Source organism: Pristiophorus japonicus, chromosome 8, assembly GCF_044704955.1.
Source record: "Pristiophorus japonicus isolate sPriJap1 chromosome 8, sPriJap1.hap1, whole genome shotgun sequence".
NCBI classification, from domain to species: domain Eukaryota; kingdom Metazoa; phylum Chordata; class Chondrichthyes; family Pristiophoridae; genus Pristiophorus; species Pristiophorus japonicus.
The window spans coordinates 5,251,068-5,274,021 of record NC_091984.1 but is presented as its reverse complement, the minus strand read 5'-3'; the positions used below and the strand labels follow the sequence as shown (position 1 = coordinate 5,274,021).

General features: G+C 46.4%; 1 pseudogene; it reads left to right on the top strand.

The window, feature by feature from the left end:
* LOC139268365 (di-N-acetylchitobiase-like) overlaps positions 1-22,954 on the top strand; it is a 60,278-nt pseudogene that overhangs the window by 19,712 nt on the left and 17,612 nt on the right.

Here is a 22,954-nt window from a genome sequence, read left to right as displayed (position 1 = left end):
CCGGTCAGCCTGACATCGGTCGTGGGTAAAATGATGGAATCAACTATTAAGGATGTCATAGCAGCGCATTTGGAAAGAGGTGACATGATAGGTCCAAGTCAGCATGGATTTGTGAAAGGGAAATCATGCTTGACAAATCTTCTGGAATTTTTGAGGATGTTTCCAGTAGAGTGGACAAGGGAAAACCAGTTGATGTGGTGTATTTGGACTTTCAGAAGGCTTTCGACAAGGTCCCACACAAGAGATTAATGTGCAAAGTTAAAGCACATGGGATTGGGGATAGTGTGCTGACGTGGATGAGAACTGGTTGGCAGACAGGAAGCAAAGAGTAGGAGTAAATGGGTACTTTTCAGAATGGCAGGCAGTGACTAGTCGGCTATTGCAAGGTTCTGTGCTGGGGCCCCAGCTGTTTACATTGTACATTAATGATTTAGATGAGGGGATTAAATGTAGTATCTCCAAATTTGCGGATGACACTAAGTTGGGTGGCAGTGTGAGCTGCGAGGAGGATGCTATGAGGCTGCAGAGTGACTTGGATAGGTTAGGTGAGTGGGCAAATGCATGGCAGATGAAGTATAATGTGGATAAATGTGAGGTTATCCACTTTGGTGATAAAAACGTAGAGACAGACTATTATCTGAATGGTGACAGATTAGGAAAAAGGGAGGTGCAACGAGACCTGGGTATCAAGGTACATCAGTCATTGAAGGTTGGCATGCACGTACAGCAGGCGGTTAAGAAAGCAAATGGCATGTTGGCCTTCATAGCGAGGGGATTTGAGTACAGGGGCAGGGAGGTGTTACTACAGTTGTACAGGGCCTTGGTGAGGTCACACCTGGAGTATTGTGTACAGTTTTGGTCTCCTAACTTGAGGAAGGACATTCTTGCTATTGAGGGAGTGCAGCAAAGATTCACCAGACTGATTTCCGGGATGGCGGGACTGACATATCAAGAAAGACTGGATCAACTGGGCTTGTATTCACTGGTGTTCAGAAGAATGAGAGGGGATCTCATAGAAATGTTTAAAATTCTGACAGGTTTAGACAGGTTAGATGCAGGAAGAATGTTCCCAATGTTGGGAAGTCCAGAACTAGGGGTCACAGTCTAAGGATAAGGGGTAAGCCATTTAGGACCGAGATGAGGAGAAACTTCTTCACCTAGAGAGTGGTGAACCTGTGGAATTTTCTACCACAGAAAGTTGTTGAGGCCAATTCACTAAATATATTCAAAAAGGAGTTAGATGTAGGGGGATCAAGGGTTATGGCGAGAAAGCAGGAATGGGGTACTGAAGTTGCATGTTCAGCCATGAACTCATTGAATGGCGGTGCAGCTCGAAGGGCCAAATGTCCTACTCCTGCTCCTATTTTCTATGTTTCTATGTTTCTTTGTAGTAAGACTTCCCTGCTCCTATATTCAAATCCCCTAGCTATGAAGGCTAATATACCATTTGCCTTCTTCACCGCCTGCTGTACTTGCATGCCAACTTTAAATGACAGATGAACCATGACACCCAGGTCTCGCTGTACGTCCCCTTTTCCTAATCTGCCGTCATTCAGATCTTATTCTGCCTTTGTGTTTTTAACCCCAAAGTGGATATCCTCACATTTATCCACATTATACTGCATCTGCCATGCATTTGCCCTAACCTGTCCAAGTCACCCTGCAGCATCTTCGAGTCCTCCTCACGGCTCACACTGCCACCCAGTTTAGTGTCATCTGCAAACTTTGAGATATTACACTCAATTCCATCCTCTAGATCATTAATGTATATTGTAAAGAGCTGGGGTCCCAGCACTGAGCCCTGCGGCACTCCACTAGTCACTGCCTGCCATTCTGAAAATGACCCATTTATCCCGACTCTCTGCTTCCTGTCTGCCAACCACTTCTCTATTCACGTCAGTACATTACCCCCAATATCATGTGCTTTGATTTTGCACACCAATCTCTTGTGTGGGACATTGTCAAAAGCCTTTTGAAAGTACAAATACACAACATCCACTGGTTCTCCCTTGACCACTCTACTAGTTACATCCTCAAAATATTCCAGAAGATTTGTCAAGTGTGATTTCCCTTTCATAAATCCATGCTGACTTGGTCCAATCCTGTCACTGCTTTCCAAATGCGCTTCTATTTAATCCTTAATGATTAATTCCAACATTTTTCCCACTACTGTTGTCAGGCTAACCAGTCGATAATTACCCATTTTCTCTCTCCCTCCTTTTTTAAAAAGTGGTGTTACATTAGCTACCCTCCAGTCCATAGGAACTGATCCAGAATCGATCGACTGTTGGAAATTGATCACCAACGCATCCACTATTTCTAGGGCTACTTCCTTAAGTATTCTGGGATGTAGACTATCAAGTCCTGGGGACTTATCAGCTTTCAATCCCATCAATTTCCCCAACACAATTTCCCGCCGAATAAGGATATCCTTCAGTTCCTCCTTCTCACTAGACCATCGGTCCCCTCGTACATCTGGAAGGTTATTTGTGTCTTTCTTCGTGAAGACAGAACCAAAGTATTTGTTCAATTGGGCATTATTTCGGACGTGGGCGGTAAAAATGGGTTTTCAGATCGCCAGCTTCTCGCCAGTTCTCAAAGCAACCAGTCTCCATTTTTTAAATTGGGCGTTACCGCGAGCGATATGAAATGGGCAGTCGCGTTAAATCTCTCTGACCATGTGCCGTAAAGTGTCGCCGTCCTTAGCAACAGCATGGTACCGCTCGATTCCCGCCATTCAAGAGGTCAAGGCTCATCATGACATGCACAGAAGAGGAGACAGAGAGAGAGGCAGCTGAGAGGGACTGAAATTGTGTGTGGCTGTGTGATGTGTGCTTGTTTGGCTGTTGTGGGAGGCACGAGGGAGATTCACCAGCAGCAAAAAGTCTACTAAGCACCAAGAACATCGTTGGCACCAAGTTTTTGTCCAACAAAAATTGGACAGGTTAGATGCAGGAAGAATGTTCCCGATGTTGGGGAAGTCCAGAACCAGGGGGCATAGTCTTAGGATAAGGGGTAAGCCATTTAGGACTGAGATGAGGAGGAACTTGTTCACTCAGAGAGTTGTTAACCTATGGAATTCCCTACCGCAGAGAGTTGTTGATGCCAGTTCGTTCAATATATTCAAGAGGGAGTTAGATATGGCCCTTGCAGCTAAAGGGATCAAGGGGTATGGAGAGAAAGCAGGAACGGGGTACTGAAGGAATGATCAGCCATGATCTTATTGAATGGCGGTGCAGGCTCGAAGGGCCGGATGTCCTGCTCCTGCACCTATTTTCTATGTTTCTATGTTTCTATATAACATGGAAAGGATGGAGGAGGCCCTGGAGCTGGTAGCCAGGAACACTGGTGGCAGAGGGCTCCCAGTGGTCCCAGATCACGGCACTGCACCCCAAGGTGCCGCATCCCCTTGCTTCTGGCTCAGAGCACGTTCCCACTCGGGACTGTCCTTTCCCGTATATGTCTGAACAACGGTTCGGCCGCCATTCCCCCCCGCTCCCGCAATGAAGCATCATCTGAGGTGCTCCTCGGCCAGGCGGCTTGGGATCTGGAGGGGAAGGGGAAAGGGTAGAGGTGGGGGAGGAGAAGTGAGGTGGTGGGGTGAAGGGGTGTTTTTTACAGAAATACTTAAAATTTCAGACAATCTTCGGTTTAAATGTGTTTTATTTAACAAGACCTTGTTTCGCATTGTCTCAGATAGCTGCACCATTACACACTGGTGATTCCTTAACATGAAAGGGCACAATTACACTTAACTGCAATCAACTTAAACTTTAACTATCATCAAGGTGATGCCCACCTTTGATATATGACTTGCACACCCAGCAGTGTGTCAGCTTTGTAAATACCACCAACGTTCTTTCAGGAAAAGCGATCATTGATGAGCTCCTGATATAACAATCTTGTAGCTATCATGCCACCACGGGCCCTTTCATGAGGTTGGTAGGGGGGTGGGGGCATGGCTTCAGCATCAGCCTGATTGTCTGGGCCAATGTCAGCGTCCACCTCCTCGTCCTCCTCTTCCTCTCTCTGGTGAGCTGGACTGTCAGACTCTTCAGGCAATTCTTGTCCCCTCCTGATGGCCAAGTTGTGCAGCATGGGGCACACCACCATGAATTGAGTTACCTGCTCAGGGAGGTATTGGAGCTCGCCTCTTGAGTGGTTCAGGCATCTGAAGCGCTGCTTAAGCACTCCAATGGTTTTCTCCATGATATTGAGAGTGGCTCTGCGGCTCTCGTTGTATTGCCTCTCAGGTTCGGTGTGGGTGTCACGCAGGGGGGTCATCAGCCAGGTGGCAAGGCCATATCCTTTGTCACCAAGTATCCAGCATTGACCTTGTGGCTGATTGTTAAACAAGTCAGTTACAGTGCTCTCACACAGGATGTGAGCATCATGGATGCTGCCCAGAAATTTAGCATTCACTGTCATTATAATTTGCTGGCGGTTGACAACGAGTTGCACATTCAGGGAATGGAATCTCTTGCGGTTCCTGAAAACCTCTGCATCCTGAAAAGGTGCCTGCATCGAGATGTGCGTACAGTCTATTGCTCCCTGAACCTTGGGGAAGTTAGCAATTTGGGAGAATCCTAAAGCCCTCTCAGTCTGAGCCTCCCTGGTCATAGGGACGCTGATCAGGTCCATCCTGCGTGTGTACAGGGCTTCAGTGACCTGTCTAATGCATCAATGTGTGGCATGCTGAGACAGATCGCAAATGTCACCAGCTGAGGCCTGAAAAGAACCCGATGTGTAGAACGACAGTGCCACGGTGACTTTGACCTCGATGGACAGTGCAGTACTGATGTTGCTGGCAGGCTGCAGATCTCCGCTTATGAGCTGGCATACCCCAGTGATAACCTCTTTGTGGAAGCGCAGTCTCTGAAGGCAGGTAGTGTCGGGGCAAGTCGAGGTAAGACTGCTTCTCCCTGTACTTGCGGGGGGTGTAACGTCTGGTCCTCATCAGTCTGGCACATCTTACATTGGGCACATAGTGATGTGGAGCGTACCTTGGGCCATCTCGAGTCTGCAGCCATCATCGTAGGCAGTCCCTCGGAATCGAGGAAGACTTGTTTCAACTCCCAAAGTGAGTTCTCTGATGGCTGAACAGTCCAATACGAGAGGCACAGACCCTGTTACAGGTGGGACAGACACTCGTCGGGGGAAGGGGTTGGTAGGGCTGGTTTGCCGCGCGCTCCTTCCGCTGCCTGCACCTGGCCTCTTCATGCTCCTTGCGTCGAGACTCAAAGATCTCAACGCCCTCCCGGATGGACTTTCTCTACCTCAGGCGGTCTGCGGCCAGGGTCTCCCAGGTGTCAGTGGTGATGTCGCACTTTACCAGGGAGGCTTTGAGGGTGTCCTTATAACATTTCCGTTCTCCTCCTTTGGCTCGTTTATCATGAAGGAGCTCCGCATAAAGCATTTGCTTATGGAGTCTCGTATCTGGCATGTGTACTATGTGGCCTGCCCAGCGAAGCTGATCGAGTGTGGTCAGTGCGTCAATACTGGGGATGTTAGCCTGGTCGAGGACACTGATGTTGGTGCCCCAGGAGATTTGCAGGATCTTGCGGAGACATCGTTGGTGATATATCTCCAGCGATTTGAGGTGCCTTCTGTAAATCGTCCATGTCTCAGATCCATACAGGAGGGCGGCTATTACTACAGCCCTGCAAACCATGAGTTTGGTGGTAGATTTGAGGGCCTGGTCTTCAAACACTCTTTTCCGCAGGCGGCCGAAGGCTGCACTGGCGCACTGGAGGCGATGCTGATTCTCCGCATCAATGTCTGCCTTTGTTGGTAAGAGGCTCCCAAGATATGGGAAATGGTGATTGATGATTGGAGGGCAGTGTTGTGTGACGATGACAGGCTGAGGAAGGACATTTGTCTTATGGATGTTAAGCGTAAGGCCCATGCTTTCATATGCCTCAGTGAATACATTGACTATATCCTGGAGTTCAGCCTCTGAATTTGCACAGATGCAGGCATTGTTCAAATATTGCAGCTCAATGACAGAGGTTGGGGTGATCTTGGACCTAGCCTAGAGGCAGCGTAGGTTAAACAGCTTCCCACTGGTTCTGTAGTTTAGTTCCACTCCAGCGGGGAGCTTGTTGATTGTGAGGTGGAGCATGGCGGCGAGGAAACATAGAAACATAAAAACATAGAAAATAGGTGCAGGAGTCGGCCATTCGGCCCTTCGAGCCTGCACCGCCATTCAATGAGTTCATGGCTGAACATGCAACTTCAGTACCCCATTCCTGCTTTCTTGCCATACCCCTTGATCCCCCTAGTAGTAAGGACTACATCTAACTCCTTTTTGAATATATTTAGTGAATTGGCCTCAACAACTTTCTGTGGTAGAGAATTCCACAGGTTCACCACTCTCTGGGTGAAGAAGTTTCTCCTCATCTCGGTCCTAAATGGCTTACCCCTTATCCTTAGACAGTGACCCCTGGTTCTGGACTTCCCCAACATTGGGAACATTCTTCCTGCATGTAACCTGTCTAAACCCGTCAGAATTTTAAACATTTCCATGAGATCGCCCCTCATTCTTCTGAACTCCAGTGAACACAAGCTCAGTTGATCCAGTCTTTCTTGATATGTCAGTCCCGCCATCCCGGAAATCAGTCTGGTGAACCTTCGCCGCACTCCCTCAATAGCAAGAATGTCCTTCCTCAAGTTAGGAGACCAAAACTGTACACAATACTCCAGGTGTGGCCTCACCAAGGCCCTGTACAACCTCCCTGCCCCTGTACTCAAATCCCCATGCTATGAAGGGCAACATGCCATTTGCTTTCTTAACCGCCTGCTGTACCTGCATGCCAGGTCTCGTTGTACCTCCCCTTTTCCTAATCTGTCACCATTCAGATAATAGTCTGTCTCTCTGTTTTTATCACCAAAGTGGATAACCTCACATTTATCCACATTATACTTCATCTGCCATGCATTTGCCCACTCACTTAACCTATCCAAGTCACTCTGCAGCCTCATAGCATCCTCCTCGCAGCTCACACTGCCACCCAACTTAGTGTCATCCGCAAATTTGGAGATACTACATTTAATCCCCTCGTCTAAATCATTAATGTACAATGTAAACAGCTGGGGCCCCAGCACAGAACCTTGCGATACCCGACTAGTCACTGCCTGCCATTCTGAAAAGTACCCATTTACTCCTACTCTTTGCTTCCTGTCTGCCAACCAGTTCTCATCCACGTCAGCACACTATCCCCAATCCCATGTGCTTTAACTTTGCACATTAATCTCTTGTGTGGGACCTTGTCGAAAGCCTTCTGAAAGTCCAAATACACCACATCAACTGGTTTTCCCTTGTCCACTCTACTGGAAACATCCTCAAAAATTCCAGAAGATTTGTCAAGCATGATTTCCCTTTCACAAATCCATGCTGACTTGGACCTATCATGTCACCTCTTTCCAAATGCGCTGCTATGACATCCTTAATAATTGATTCCATCATTTTACTCACGACCGATGTCAGGCTGACCGGTCTATAATTCCCTGTTTTCTCTCTCCCTCCTTTTTTAAAAAGTGGGGTTACATTGGCTACCCTCCACTCGATAGGAACTGATCCAGAGTCAATGGAATGTTGGAAAATGACTGTCAATGCATCCGCTATTTCCAAGGCCACCTCCTTAAGTACTCTGCGATGCAGTCCATCAGGTCCTGGGGATTTATCGGCCTTCAATCCCATCAATTTCCCCAACACAATTTCCTGACTAGTAAGGATTTCCCTCAGTTCCTCCTTCTTACTAGATCTTCTGACCCCTTTTATATCCGGAAGATTATTTGTGTCCTCCTTATTGAATACAAAACCAAGGTACTTGTTCAATTGGTCTGCCATTTCTTTGTTCCCAGTTATGACTTCCCCTGATTCTGACTGCAGGGGACCTACATTTGTCTTTACTAACCTTTTTTTCTTTACATAACTATAGAAGCTTTTGCAGTCCATTTTAATGTTCCCTGCAAGCTTCCTCTCGTACTCTATTTTCCCTGCCCTGATCAAACCCTTTGTCCTCCTCTGCTGGGTTCTAAATTTCTCCTAGTCTCCTGGTTCGCTGCTATTTCTGGTCAATTTGTGTGCCACTTCCTTGGCTTTAATATTTTCCCTGATTTCCCTTGATAGCCACGGTTGAGCCACCTTCCCTTTTTTATTTTTACGCCAAACAGGGATGTACGATTGTTGTAGTTCATCCATGTGGTCTCTAAATGTCTGCCATTGCCCATCCACTGTCAACCCCTTAAGTATCATTCGCCAATCTATCCTAGCCAATTCACACCTTATACCTTCAAAGTTACCCTTCTTTAAGTTCTGGACCATGGTCTTTGAATTAACTGTTTCATTCTCCATCCTAATGTAGAATTCCACCATATTATGGTCACTCTTCCACAAGTGGTCTCGCACAACAAGATTGCTAATTAATCCTCTCTCATTACACAACACCCAGTCTAAGATGGCCTTGCCCCTATTTGGTTCCTTGACATATTGGTCTAGAAAATCATCCCTTATGCACTCCAGGAAATCCTCCTCCACCATATTGTTTCCAGTTTGGTTAGCCCAATCTATATGCATATTAAAGTCACCCCTGATAACTGCTGCAACTTTATTGTATGCACCCCTAATTTCCTGTTTGATGCCCTCCCCAACATCACTACTACTGTTTGGAGGTCTGTACACAACTCCCACTAGCGTTTTCTGCCCTTTGGTATTGCATAGCTCCACCCATACCGATTCCACATCATCCAAGCTAATGTCCTTCCTTACAATTGCATTAATTTCCTCTTTAACCAGCAATGCCACCCTGCCTCCTTTTCCTTTCTGTCTATCTTTCCTAAATGTTGAATACCCTTGGATGTTGAGTTCCCAGCCTTGGTCACCCTGGAGCCATGTCTCCGTGATGCCAACCACATCGTATCCGTTAACTGCTATCTGCACAGTTAATTCGTCCACCTTATTCCGAATACTCCTTGCATTGAGGCACAGAGCCTTCAGGCTTGCCTTTTTAATACACTTTGAACCTTTAGAATTTTGTTGTAAAGTGGCCCTTTTTGTTTTTTACCTTGGGTTTCTCTGCCCTTCACTTATACTCATCTCCTTTCAGTCTTTTGCTTCTGGCTCCATTTTGTTTCCCTCTGTCTCCCTGCATTGGTTCCCATCCCCCTGCCATATTAGTTTAACTCCTCCCCAACAGCACAAGCAAACACTCCCCCTAGGACATTGGTTCCGGTCCTGCCTAGGTGCAGACCATCTTGTTTGTACTGGTCCCACCTCCCCCAGAACCGGTTCCAATGTCCCAGGAATTTGAATCCCTCCCTGCTGCACCACTGCTCAAGCCACGTATTCATCTGAGCTATCCTGTGATTCCTACTCTGACTAGCATGTGGCACTGGTAGCAATCCCGAGATTACTACTTTTGAGGTCCTACTTTTTAATTTAGCTCCTCGCCCCTTAAATTCGTCTCGTAGGACCTCATCCCGTTTTTTACCAATATCGTTGGTACCAATGTGCACCACGACAACTGGCTGTTCACCCTCCCTTTTCAGAATGTCCTGCACCCGCTCCGAGACATCCTTGACCCTTGCACCAGGGAGGCAATATACCATCCTTGAGTCTCGGTTGTGGCCGCAGAAACACCTATCTATTCCCCTTACAATTGAATCCCCATCACTATCGCTCTCCCACTCTTTTTCCTGCCCTCCTGTGCAGCAGAGCCAGCCACGATGCCTTGAACTTGGCTGCTGCTGCCGTCCCCTGGTGAGTCATCCCCCCCAACCGTACACAAAGCAGTGTATCTGTTTTGCAGGGGAATGACCGCAGGGGACCCCTGCACTACCTTCCTTGCACTGCTCTTCCTGTTGGTCTTCCAGTCCCTATCTGGCTGTGGACCCTTCACCTGCAGTAAGACCAACTCGCTACACGTGCTAATTACGTCATTCTCAGCATCGTGGATGCTCCAGAGTAAAGATTGAGAAGAGGGTGGAGCAATAACATAGCTCTGTTTCACCCCGGTCCAGTCGTGGATTGGGTCTGTAATCGATCTGTTGGTAAGGATCACGGCCTGCATGTCATCCTGAAGCAGGCGAAGGATGTTGACAAACTCTTGGGGGCATCCAAAACGGAGAAGGACGCTCCATAGACCCTCATGGTTGACAGTGTCAAAGACCTTTGTAAGATTAAAAAAGGCCATGTATAAGGGCTGGCGCTGCTCCTTGCATTTTGCCTGCAACTGGCACGCTGCAAAGATCATGTCTGTTGTGCCCCAAAGGGGGCAAAATCCGCATTGTGATTCCGGGAGGAGCTCCTCGGCCACAGGGAGAAGACGATTGAGGAGAACTCGAGCGACAACTTTCCCAGTGGCTGAAAGCAGGGAGAGTCCTCTGTAGTCGGACTTGTCTCCCCTTTTTAAAGATGACCACAATCACTACATCTCTGAGAACTCCCGGCATGCTCTCCTCCCTCCAGATGAGAGAGATGAGGTCATATATCCGCGCCAACAGCTCCTCTCCACCATATTTTAGCGCCTCAGCAGGGATTCCATCCACACCCGTAGCCTTGTTATTCTTAAGCTGTTTTATGGCTTTGCCAACCTCGTGCAACGTTGGAGTTTCACTGAGCTGGTGGCGGGTGGCATGCTGCGGGATGGAATCGAGAACACTCGAGTCAAAGGCAGAGTCTTGATTGAGGAAATCTTGAAAGTGCTCCTTCCATCGGGCCCTGACAGCCTCAGTGTCCTTGATGAGTGTTTCCCCGTTCTTGGCCAGGAGTGGGGTGGGGCCTTGGGAGTTTGGACCGTAGGTGGCCTTGACTGCAGTGAAGAATCCTCGCATATCGTGGCTGTCGACCAGTTGTTGTATCTCTTGTGCTTTCTCCATCCAACATCTGTTCTTTAGGTCCTGAGTTTTTTGTTGGACCTGAGCCTTGAGCTGTCTGTAATGTTTTGCAGCTCCCGAGTTGGGCTTTTGCTTGAGGCTCAGAAATGCTTTGCGCTTGCGATCTATTAGTTCTTCGATCTCCTGATCATTTTCATCAAACCAGTCCTGGTGTTTTCTGGTTAAGCGACCAAGTGTCTCTTCACAGGCACTGGTTATAGAGGCCTGGAGGGCAGACCAAGCGAGATGGGGATTCAGCATCTCAGGGTCATCAAGGCTCGCCAGATTGGCTGTGAGGCGCTGGCTGTATAGGGCTCTCTTAGCTGGGTCTCTAAGTGACCCAGCATTAACTTTTTTGCGGAACTGCTTCTGTTGTCCCCTCTGCTTTGGGGCAATGTTAATGTCGATGATGGATCGGTTTAGGCGGTGGTCCATCCAGCAGTCATCAGCTCCTGTCATAGCACGGGTGATGCGTACATCCTTGCGATCCCTGGCTCGGACGATGGCATAGTCAAGCAGGTGCCAGTATTTGCAGCAAGGGTGTTGCCATGATGCCTTGTATTTGTCCCTCTGGCGGAACAGGGTGTTGGTAATGAGGAGTTCATGTTCAAGACATTTTGTCAGGCGTAGGGTACTGCTGGAATTCCCTTTCCCTACCCCCTCTCTGCCAATCACGCCTCCCCAGAGGACTGTGTCTTTGCCAACTCTGGCATTAAAATTACCCAGGAAGATCAATTTGTCGCCTGTGGGGACACAGGACAAGGATGTCTCAAGGTTGAAATAAAAACCGTCTTTAGCCTAATCCATTACATCGAGTGTGGGGGCGTACGCACTGATGACTGCGGCACATTGGTTCCGAGATAGGGTGATACGGAGTCTGCAGCATGTAATTGGTCATCAAGAGAGGGTGAGAAAGGACAGGCCCCATTGCAATAGCTTTCTGTTTTCTACCGATTAGTCACAAAGAATGAATATCCCGATGAAGACACCTATTAAATTCCAATCGTTCACAATATGATAAAGATGTTTGTACAGATGTTCACAACCCCTCCAAAGATCTCCAGAGCACATCCGAACTCCCCCAAGCTTGAAGCAGAGCAGCCTTTTAAATGATACGACATGTGAAGTAGAACATGGCGTCCATAACGCTGTGATTATTTCTGGTTAGTTCCACTTTTTCTGGCCGTTTTTTTGTGTGAGCGATATTGTGGGCGATATGTGTACGAGGTGGTGAAAGTGACGCTGGGCGATCTCCTGGGCGTTAGTTTCAGAAAATGTGATCTTTACGACAAAAAAAAAGTAGTTGGGCGGTATTATTTTTTCCCGTCGTTTTGCACATGGGGAAAGTAACACTCGGCGATAAGTGTCCAAAAAATGCCTGTCAGTTTCAATTTTGTGGCTAAATGGGTGATATCTGGGCGTTATACGTCATTTCAGCGATAAATGGACATTAAGTGGGCGTTAAGTCTGCAAAAAATGTGGAAAATCTAGCCCCAGGACCCTCTGTAGTACAGCATTTTGTAATTTCGCTCTATTTAAATAATAATTTGCTTTATTATTTTTCATGCCAAAGTGGATAACCTCACACTTTCCCACAATATACTCTATCTGTCCAATGATTGCCCACTCACTTAGCCTGTCTACATCCCTTTGTAGATTGTTCATGTCCTCCTCATAACTTAATTTCCCACCCATCTTTGTATCATCAGCAAATTTGGCTACATTTCATGCGATCCCTTCATCCAAATCATTAATATAGATTGTAAATTTTTGAGGCCCCAGCACCGATCCCTGTGGCACCCCACTAGTTATTGTTTGCCAACCGGGAAATGACCCATTTATCCCCACTCTCTGTTTTCTGCTATTTCTCTAATCTGCTATCCATGCTCATATATTACCCCCAACCCCATGATATTTTATCTTGTGCAATAGCCTTTTATGTGGCACTTTATCAAATGCCTTCTGGAAATCCAAATACACCACATCCACTGGTACCCCCTTATCCAACCTGCTGTTTACATCCTCAAAGAACTCTAGCAAATTTGTCAAACATGATTTCCCTTGCATAAAACCATTCTGACTCTGCTTGTCTGAATGATGCTTTTCCAAATGTCCTGCTATTGCTTCCTTAATAATGGACTCCAGCATTTTCCCAACGAAAGATGTTAGGCTAACTGCTCTATTGTTTTCTGCTTTCTGTTTGCCTCCTTTTTTAAATTGGGGCGTTACATTTGTGGTTTTCAAATCTGCTGGGACCTCTCCTAAATCCAGTGAAGTTTGGTCGATTACCACCAATGCATCCACTATCTCTGCAGCCACTTCTTTTAAAACCCTAGGATACCAGCCATCAGGTACAGGGGATTTGTGCACCTTTAATCCTATTATTTTACCGAGTACTTTTTCTTTAGTGATCGTGATTGTTTTAAGTTCCTCCCTCCATATAGCCCCTGGATTATCCATTATTGAGATGTATTTACTGTCTTCTACCGTGAAGTCTGACACAAAATATTTGTTCAAAGTCTCTGCTATTTTCCTGTTACCCATTATTAATTCCCCAGTCTCATCCCTTAAGGGACTAACATTTACTATAGCTGCTCTCTTCCTTCTTATATCCCTGTGGAAGCTCATACTTTCTGTTTTTATATATCTTGCTAATTTACTCTCATAATCTATCTTCCCTCTCTTTATTACTTTTTAAGTTGTCCTTTGCTGGTTTTATAAAATTCCCAATCCTCTGGCCTCCCACTAATCTTGGCAACTTTGTACGCCATTGTTTTCAATTTGATACCATCCTTTACTTCCTTAATAAGCCACGGATGGTTCTCCCTTCTGGTGGTCTTTCCTTCTCACCGGAATATATTTTTGTTGAGAGTTATGAAGTAGCTCCTTAAATATCTGCCACTGCTTATAAATGTCTTACATGTTAATCTATTTTCCCAGTCCACTTTAGCCAACTCTGCTTTCATACTTTTGTAATCGCCTTGAATTAGAATCAGGACACTGGTTTGAGATCCAACTTTCTGACCCTACAACTGAATTTGAAATTCAACCATGCAATGATTTCTCTTTCTTCGAAGATCCTTTACTATGAAATAATTTATTAATCCTGTTCATTACACAGCACCAGATCTAAGATAGCCTGTTCCCTGGTTGGTTATGCAAGGATACACTCTACGAACTCTTCCTCAATTTGATTTGTCCAATCAATATGAAGATTAAAATTACCCATGATTATTGCTGTACTTTTCTTACATGCCTCCATTATTTCTTGAGTTATACTCCATCCAACAGTGTAACTACTGTTAGGGGATCTACAGACTACCCCCACCAGTGACTTCATCCCCTTATTATTTCTTATCTCCATCCACCCTACATCTTGATCTTCTGAGCCAATATAATTTCTCACTACTGCACTGATCTCATCCTGTATTAATGGAGCTACCCCACCTCCTTTCCCTTTCTGTCTATCCTTCAGAATTGTCAAATATTCATGAATATTCAGTTCCCAGCCTTGGCCACCTTATAACCTCGTCTCTGTAATGGCTATCAAATCATACCCATTTACATTTATTTGCACTGTTAACTCTTCTATCTTTTTACGAATACTGTGTGCATTCAGAGAAAAAGATTTTTGTTTTATCTTTTTGGCTATGAGGAAACATTGGGTCTGTTTTCTTTGGAACAGAGGAGGCTAAGAGGAGACCTTTTTGAGGTGTATAAAATTCTGAGGGGTCTGGATAGAATGGATAGGAAGGACCTGTTTCTCTTGGCAGAGGGGTCAACAACCAAGTGGCATAGATTTTGTGGGCCATCCTGACCTCTGTGCGAACACCACCGCAGGGTGGGGCTATAAATAGAGCTGGAGCACTGGGCCCTGGAATATTGTGGGCTGCCCCGATCTGTGTGAGAACATCACCGCAGGTCGGGGCTATAAATAGAGCTGGAGCACTGGGCCCTGGAATTTCGTGGGCCGCCCCGATCTGTGTGAGAACACCACCGCAGGTCGGGGCTATCAATAGAGCTGGAGCGCCGGGCCCTGGAACATTGTGGGCGAAGGTGCGGCGAATGAGGATATGGAGCCCATAAGAGCCGAGGGCCCAGGGGCAGCACGGGCCTGCCCACACTGCGATATGTGTGCGTACTAGGTATATGCAGCAGAGCAGGTCTCCAGTCGTCCTGGTTCAACACTTGCCATTGGATGAAGGCCTAGCTCTGTTGAGCCTGTGTGGTGACTGATGTGCAATGGTCACCACACGTTAAAAAAATCCACACACAGGCATCTTCCACCCCCTCAATTGGAGTTCAGGACTGGAACATTGGCTCCTTCATTTGAAACATATGTGAACTCTAGTGGAAACAAGTCATCCTCGCGTGAGGGACCGCCTATGATGATGATAGATTTAAAGTAATTGGGGGGAGGTTTTGGGAGGATATGAGGGGAAAGTTCCTCACCCAGAGGATAGTGGTGGTCTGGAACTCACTACCTGAAAGTGTGTTAGAGGCAGGAACCCTCGCCACATTTAAAAGGTACTTAGATTTGCACTTAAAGTGCCATAACCTACAGGGCTACGAACCAAGAGCTGCAAAGTGGGATTAGGCTGTAGCTCTTGGTTGTCCTGTGTGGACTCGATGGGCCAAAATAGAAACATAAACATAGAAACATAGAAAATAGGTGCAGGAGTATGCCATTTGGCCCTTCGAGCCTGCATCACCATTCAGTAAGATCATGGCTGATCATTCAACTCTGTACCCCTTTCCTGCTTTCTCTCCAGACCCCTTGATCCCTTTAGTCATCAGGGCCATATCTAATTCCTTCTTGGATATATCTAACGAACTGGCATCAACAACTCTCTGCAGTAGAGAATTCCACAGGTTAACAACTCTCTTAGTGAAGAGGTTTCTCCTCATCTCCTTCCTAAATGGCTTACCCCTTATCCTTAGACTGTGACCTCTGGTTCTGGACTTCCCCAACATCGGGAACATTCTTCCTGCATCTAACCTGTCCAGTCCCGTCAGAATTTTCTATGTTTCTATGAGATCCCCTCTCATTCTTCTAAACTCCAGTGAATGCAGGCCCAGTCGATCCAATCTCTCCTCATGTCAGTGCCGCCATCCCGGGAATCAGTCTGGTGAATCTTCACTGCACTCCCTCAATAGCAAGAACGTCCTTCCTCAGATTAGGAGACCAAAACTGAACACAATATTCCAGGTGAGGCCTCACCAAGGCCCTGTACAACTGCATTAAGACCTCCCTGCTCCTATACTCAAATCCCCTAGCTATGAAGGCCAACATGCCATTTGCTTTCTTCACCGCCTGCTGTACCTGCATGCCAACTTTCAATGAATGATGTACCATGACACCCAGGTCTCATTGCACCTCCCCTTTTCCTAATCTGCCGCCATTCAGATAATATTCTGCCTTTGTGTTTTTGCCACCAAAGTTGATAACCTTACATTTATCCACAGTATACTGCATCTGCCATGCATTTTCCCACTCAGCTAACCTGTCCAAGTCACCCTGCAGCCTCTTAGCATCCTCCTCACAGCTCACACTGCCACCCAGCTTAGTGTCATCTGTAAACTTGGATATATTACACTCAATTCCTTCATCTAAACCATTGATGTATATTGTAAATGGCTGGGATCTCAGCACTGAGCCCTGCGACAACCCACTAGTCATTGCCTACCATTCTGAGAAGGACCCGTTTATCCCTACATTCTGCTTCCTGTCTGCCAACCAGATCTATATCCACGTCAATACCTTAACTCCAATGTGCTTTAATTTTTGCACACGAATGTCTGTGTGGGATCTTGTCAAAAGCCTTTTGAAAGTCCAAATACACCACAGCCACTGGTTCTCCCTTGTCCAGTCTAGTAGTCAAATCCTCAAAAAATTCGAGAAGATTTGTCAAGCATGATTTCCCTTTCATAAATCCACGCTGAATTGAACCGATCTTGTCACTGCATTCCAAATGCGCTGCTATTTCATCTTTAATAATTGATTCCAACATTTTCCCCTTCCTTCCATGGTGTATATTTCTATGTTACTATGATTCTATGATTTTACCATTTTGCCCTGCTTTCACCACACTTTCTGATACACTCTTATTTTTATACATTCCGTCTCTTCCTGTCACACTTTGGTTATCATTTCCCCCACCACTATCCTGCTCTATTGCCTTCACCTTACTCTTTGTCTTTTTAAATTTCTGCTCACCTGAGCCCTCCCCTCTCTACAGCCCTAGTTATTCAATTCACCAGGACACGAGCCCCAGCATGGTTCAAGTGAAACCTGTCCCAACGGAACAGTTCCCTCTTACCCCTGTACTGGTGCCCGTGCCCCATGAATTGAAACCCATTTCTTCCACACCAGTCTTTGAGCCATGCTGTGTTACTATTCCCTTCATAGCCAATAAACCTGTTAACAATCTGTGACCCACACACAATGCTCCATCTATGGGTGGTGGGGGATGGTAAGGAACTAGTTGGGGAGAGAAGGTCAGGAACCAGAAGGGGGAAGAAAATTGGGAAGGTGGAGAAAGGTAGGAAGCGGGGGGAAACGGGGTGTAGGGGAAGAAGGTAAAGAGCCCAGAGGGGTAAAGAAGGTCAGGAACTTGGGCATTGGGTGGTCAGGACCTTGGGCGGGGGGAGGTCAGATACTTGGGCAGGAGGAGGTCAGATACTTGGACGGGGGGAGGTCAGATACTTGGGCAGGGTGAGAGAAGGTCAGGATCTCGGGGGTGGGGTGGTGGGTGGAGGGTGAAAGACAGGAAATTGAGTGAGGAGAGGATGTCAGAAATGTGGAAGGGAAGGTCAGGAACTTGGGTGGTGGGGGAGGTAAGGAACTTGTTGATTGGCAAAAAATCAGAAACTCAGGGGGTGAACTGAATGTTAGAAACATGTTTGGGGGGTAGGAGTACGTCTTAAGCCACAAGGGTGAGCCCAATCTCTTCTATGTGAGCTCTGTTCCGACTGGCGCCTGGCAGTCAGAATGGCTTAAATTACAATTTGTAAAGTACTTGATTAATTAGGCAGACAGGATCTAATTACACATTCCAGATAAACTACTGGGTGTGTCTTGTCCTTTACATTTGGAGATTGTTCATGCTGTTCCTGTGTTTTTGAAGTTACCAAATTAAATATATTCACAAGTATTATTTTCTCATTCTTTTTGTACTTTGCAGCCTGGTAGATGTGAATTGGAAAGGAACAATTTGGAAGATGCCCCTTGCAGTTATCACGCGGCAAGCTGGGTCCCATACAAAGATATCATGAAGCTCTTGCCTAAATCATTTACCGGCAAATATTGAGATGAAGTTTCGAGGGTTCCATATTTTAACTACATGGTAAGATTATCAATCAAAGCATAATGGAGATTGGTGCATTTAACGTTCTTTGTACAATGTGAACAATACAGCCTTTCATGATTCAATATTCTCTGTGTACAGGATTTGGCAATCGAGACTCATATTTGGGGAAGGAAATGTGTTACCCTTACCCGGTCTGATCTCTATGTAACCTCGGTCACACACCAATGTGACTGATCATTAACTGCCCTCTGACATACCTAGCAAGACACACAGTCGCTTTGGGCAACTCGAGATGGGCAGCAACACACACATTCCAACAATTATTTTTTAGAGAGTTGAAACTGAAGCAAAATGATATGAGGTTTGAAAGTTTGTTCCATATTGTTGACCCTGATATTAATCTGAAGGCAGGTTGTGTGCTCCGGTGTGGAATTACATGGGGGAAACACGGAAATCAACTGAGCGGGCTGAATTTTCAATGTGAACTGAATTGTACCAATTAATTTTGACTTCAAGGTTTTGTGTCTCCAAGCTGCACAGTGGGCGTGATGCACACCCACATGACATAATCTCAGCTGTATTTAAAGGGACGGTGCCTATGTGTAAATTGGAGATGTTCAGCATGGATGGTGGACATAGAGCAAGGGCAGCACCCAGATTCAATGATGCCTCACTGGAATTACTGCTGGGTGCAGTCAGGAGGTGGAGGAGAGACGTATTTTCCCCCAGCCATTGGAACATTAAAACTTGCTGCTCTCATCAAGGAGGTGCAGTTGTAGTTAGCTAAGGAGGTGAGTAGCAGGAGCGTTCTGCAATGGGAACAGTTTCTCTTGATCTACTCTGTCCAGACCCTCCATGATTTTGAACACCTCTATCAAATCTCCTCTCAATCATCTCTGCTCCAAGGAGAACAACCCCAAATTCTCCTGTCTGTCCACGTAACTGATCTCCCTCATCCCTGGAATCATTCTTGTAAGTCTGTTCTGCACCCTCTCTAATACCTTCACATCATTCCTAAAGTGCCGTGCCCAGAATTGTACACAATACTCCAGTTGAGGCTGAACTAGTGTTTTATACAGGTTCATCATAATAGCCATGATTTTGTACTCGATATCTCTATTCAGGAAGCCAGGATCCCCTAAACTTTTTTTATCTGCTTTCTCAACCTGCCCTGCCACCTTCAACAATATGTGCACATATACCCCTAGGTCGCTCTGTTCATGCACCCCCTTTAGGTATGTACCCTTTAGTTTATATTTGCTCTCCTCATTCTTTTAACAAAAATGTATCACTTATACTTTTCTGCTTTAAATTTCATCTGCCATGTATGCACCCATTCCACCAGCTTGTCTATATCCTCTATCCTATCATTGTTCACTATACTTCCAAGTTTTGTTTCATCTGAAAATTTTGAAATTGTGCCCTGTACACCCACATCCAAGGCATTAATGTATATCAAGAAAAGCAGTGGTACTAGAACTGACCCCTGGGGAACACCACTGAATACATTCCTCCAGTCCGAAAAACAACCGCTCACAACTATTCTGTTTCCTGTCATACAGCCAATTTTGTATCCACTCTGCTAGTGTCCCTTTTATTCTGTGGGCTTCAACTTTGCTGACAAGCCTATTATGTGGCACTATGTCGAATGCCTTTTGGAAATCCATGTTCACCACGTCATCCACATTGCACTCATCTACGATCTCTGTTACTTCATCAAAAATCTCGATCAAGTTAGTTAAACACGATTTGCCTTTAACAAATCCATGCTTGCTTTTCTTAATTAATCCATACATGTCCAAGTGACTGTTAATTTTGTCCCTGATTACTGTTTCTAAAAGCTTTCGCATTACTGAGGTTAAACTGACTGGCATATAGTTGCAGGGTTTAACCCTTACACCATTTATTGAACAAGGATGTAACATTTGCAATTCTCCAGTCCTCTTGTTAAGTATGGAAGAACTCCACAAGACTGAGTACTGTGAGCTAAAAGTGATGTGACCTTAGTCTCTTTAATACAACTCCAGAGTGCCTAAGCAGCATGGCAGACAACCTTTTATACTCCCTTGCGCGAGGTGTGCAGGTGACCCTTGGGCCTCCCAACAGTTGCGCCCTCTGGTGGCAAGTCTTGCACAGTTACAATGTTTACATACATAACATCACTCCCCCCCAAAGTCTTTGATACAAATTATTTACAAGTTGAGACAATCCGGGGCCCTACGCTCCCTGGTTGATCGTCTGAGTTCAAATTCTGACATGGGTGAGCTGGTCGGACCATTGCTGCACTGTGGCGCGGCTGGTCTGACAGGACTGTTGGAAATGGTGGGATCATCCTCTTCATTGACAGCGAGGTCGATTGCTGGTTGGGTGTGTGTTGGTTGATCGACGATGGTGATGTCCTCTTCAGGTTGTTCCTGGTTGTCGGTGAACCGCAGTTTGGTCTGATCCAAATGCTTTCTGCATGTTTGTCCATTCAATAGTTTGACTATAAACACCCTATTCCCCTCCTTGGCCAAGGCAGTGCCAATGACCCATTTAGGATCATGACCTTCATTAAGGACCAACACCGGGTCGTTAACATCAATGTCACGCGATACAGCCGTGCGATCGTGGTACTTGTTTTGCCGGTGACGTCGGGTTTCCACATGATCATTTAGATTCGGGTGGACTAAGGAGAGCCTGGTTTTGAGTGCTCTCTTCATTAACAATTCTGCAGGAGGAACCCCATTGAGCGAGTGGGGTCGCGTCCGGTAGTTGAGCAAAACCCATGATAAGCAGGTCTGCAAGGACCCTTCCGTCACACGTTTCAAGCTCTGCTTGATAGTTTGGACTGCCTGTTCCACTAGACCGTTGAATGTGGGCTTAAAGGGGGTAGACCTGACATGCTTGATGCCATTGCGGGTCATAAACTTGTTGAATTCCGAGCTGGTGAAACACGGTCAATCGTCACTGATAAGGACGTCGGGCAAGCCATGGGTGGCGAACATAGCCCGGAGGCTTTCAATGGTGGCAGTTGATGTGCTGGATGACATGATTATGCATTCAATCCATTTAGAATAAGCGTCCACTTCAACTAAAAACATCTTTCCGAGAAAGGGACCAGCAAAATCTACATGTATCCTGGACCACGGTTTGGAGGGCCATGACCACAGACTCAATGGAGCCTCCCTTGGTGCATTGCTCAATTGTGAGCACATGTTGCACTAGTGTACACATGACTCTAAGTCCGAGTCAATGCAGGACCACCAAACATGCGACCTGGCTATAGCCATCATCATGACGATGCCTTGGTGGGTGTTGTGTAGATCACGTATAAATGTTTCCCTGCCCTTTTTTGGCAACACCACGCGATTACCCCATAAGAGACAATCCGACTGGATGGACATTTCATCTTTGCGTCGGTGAAACGGCTTAATTTCATCTTGCATTTCCTCGGGAATGGCCGACCAGCTCCCAATGAGGACGCAACATTTTACAAAGATAGCACAGGGTCCTGGCTGGTCCAGGTCCTGATGTGGCGAGCAGTGATGGGTGACCCCTCGCTCTCAAATGCATCCATGACCAGAAGCAAGTCTGTGGGCTGCGCCATTTCCACCCCGGTAGTGGGCAATGGTAGCCGACTGAGGGCATCAGCACAGTTCTCCGTGCCTGGTCTGTGGCGGATAACATAGTCATAGGCGGACAATGTCAGTGCCCATCTTTGGATGTGAGACGAAGCATTGGTGTTTATACTTTTGCTTTCTGAAAACAGCGAAATGAGCAGTTTGTGGTCGGTTTCAAACCCAAGTCCAAATAGGTATTGGTGCATTTTCTTAATCCTATATACACATGTTAAAACCTCTTTCTCGACCATACTGTAGACTCTTTCTGCCTTAGACAGACTTCTAGACGCGTATGCAACCAGTTGAAGTTTGCCCGATACATTGGTTTGCTGTAACACACTGCCGACGCCATAAGAAGATGTATTACAAGCTAGCACTAATCGTTTACACGGTTCATACAGTACAAGTAACCTATTAGAACAAAGTAGGTTTCTGGCCTTCTCAAAGGCTGTCTCTTGAGATTTACCCCAAACTTAGTTGTCACCCTTGCAGAGCAACATGTGCAAGGGTTCCAGCAAAGTGCTTTAGCCGGGTAGAAAGTTACCAAATTAGTTGAGGAGTCCCAGGAACGAAAGCAGCTCGGTCACATTCTGTGGTGTGGGTGCATTATTGATGGCCTCTGTCTTTGAGTCCGTGGGTCTGATGCCGTCTGCCGCTGTCTTTCTCCCCAAAAATTCGACCTCTGGCACCAGGAAAACACACTTGGATAATTTCAGCCTGAGTCCCCCTCTGTCTAGTCGACATAGAACCTCTTCCAGGTTGTGCAGGTGTTCGGTGGTGTCACGACCAATGATCAGGATGTCGTCTTGAACCACAGCGGTACATGGAACCGATTTCAGCAGACTCTCCATGTTCCTCTGGAAGATGGCAGCAGCCGAGCGAATCCCAAAAGGGCACCTGTGGTATATAAACAGTACTTTTTGCGTGTTGATGCACATCAATCTTTTCGAAGATTCAGCCAGCTCCTGTGTCATGTAGGCAGAGGTTAGGTTCAGCTTGGTGAACGACTTCCCCGCCCCCGCGAAAGTTGCAAACAGGTCATCCACTTTGGGTAGCGGGTACTGGTCTTGTAATGAGACTCGTTTGATCTTTACCTTGTAGTCTCCGCAGATTCTGACTGTGCCATCGCTTTTCAACACCGGAACAATTGGACTGGCCCGCTCGTTG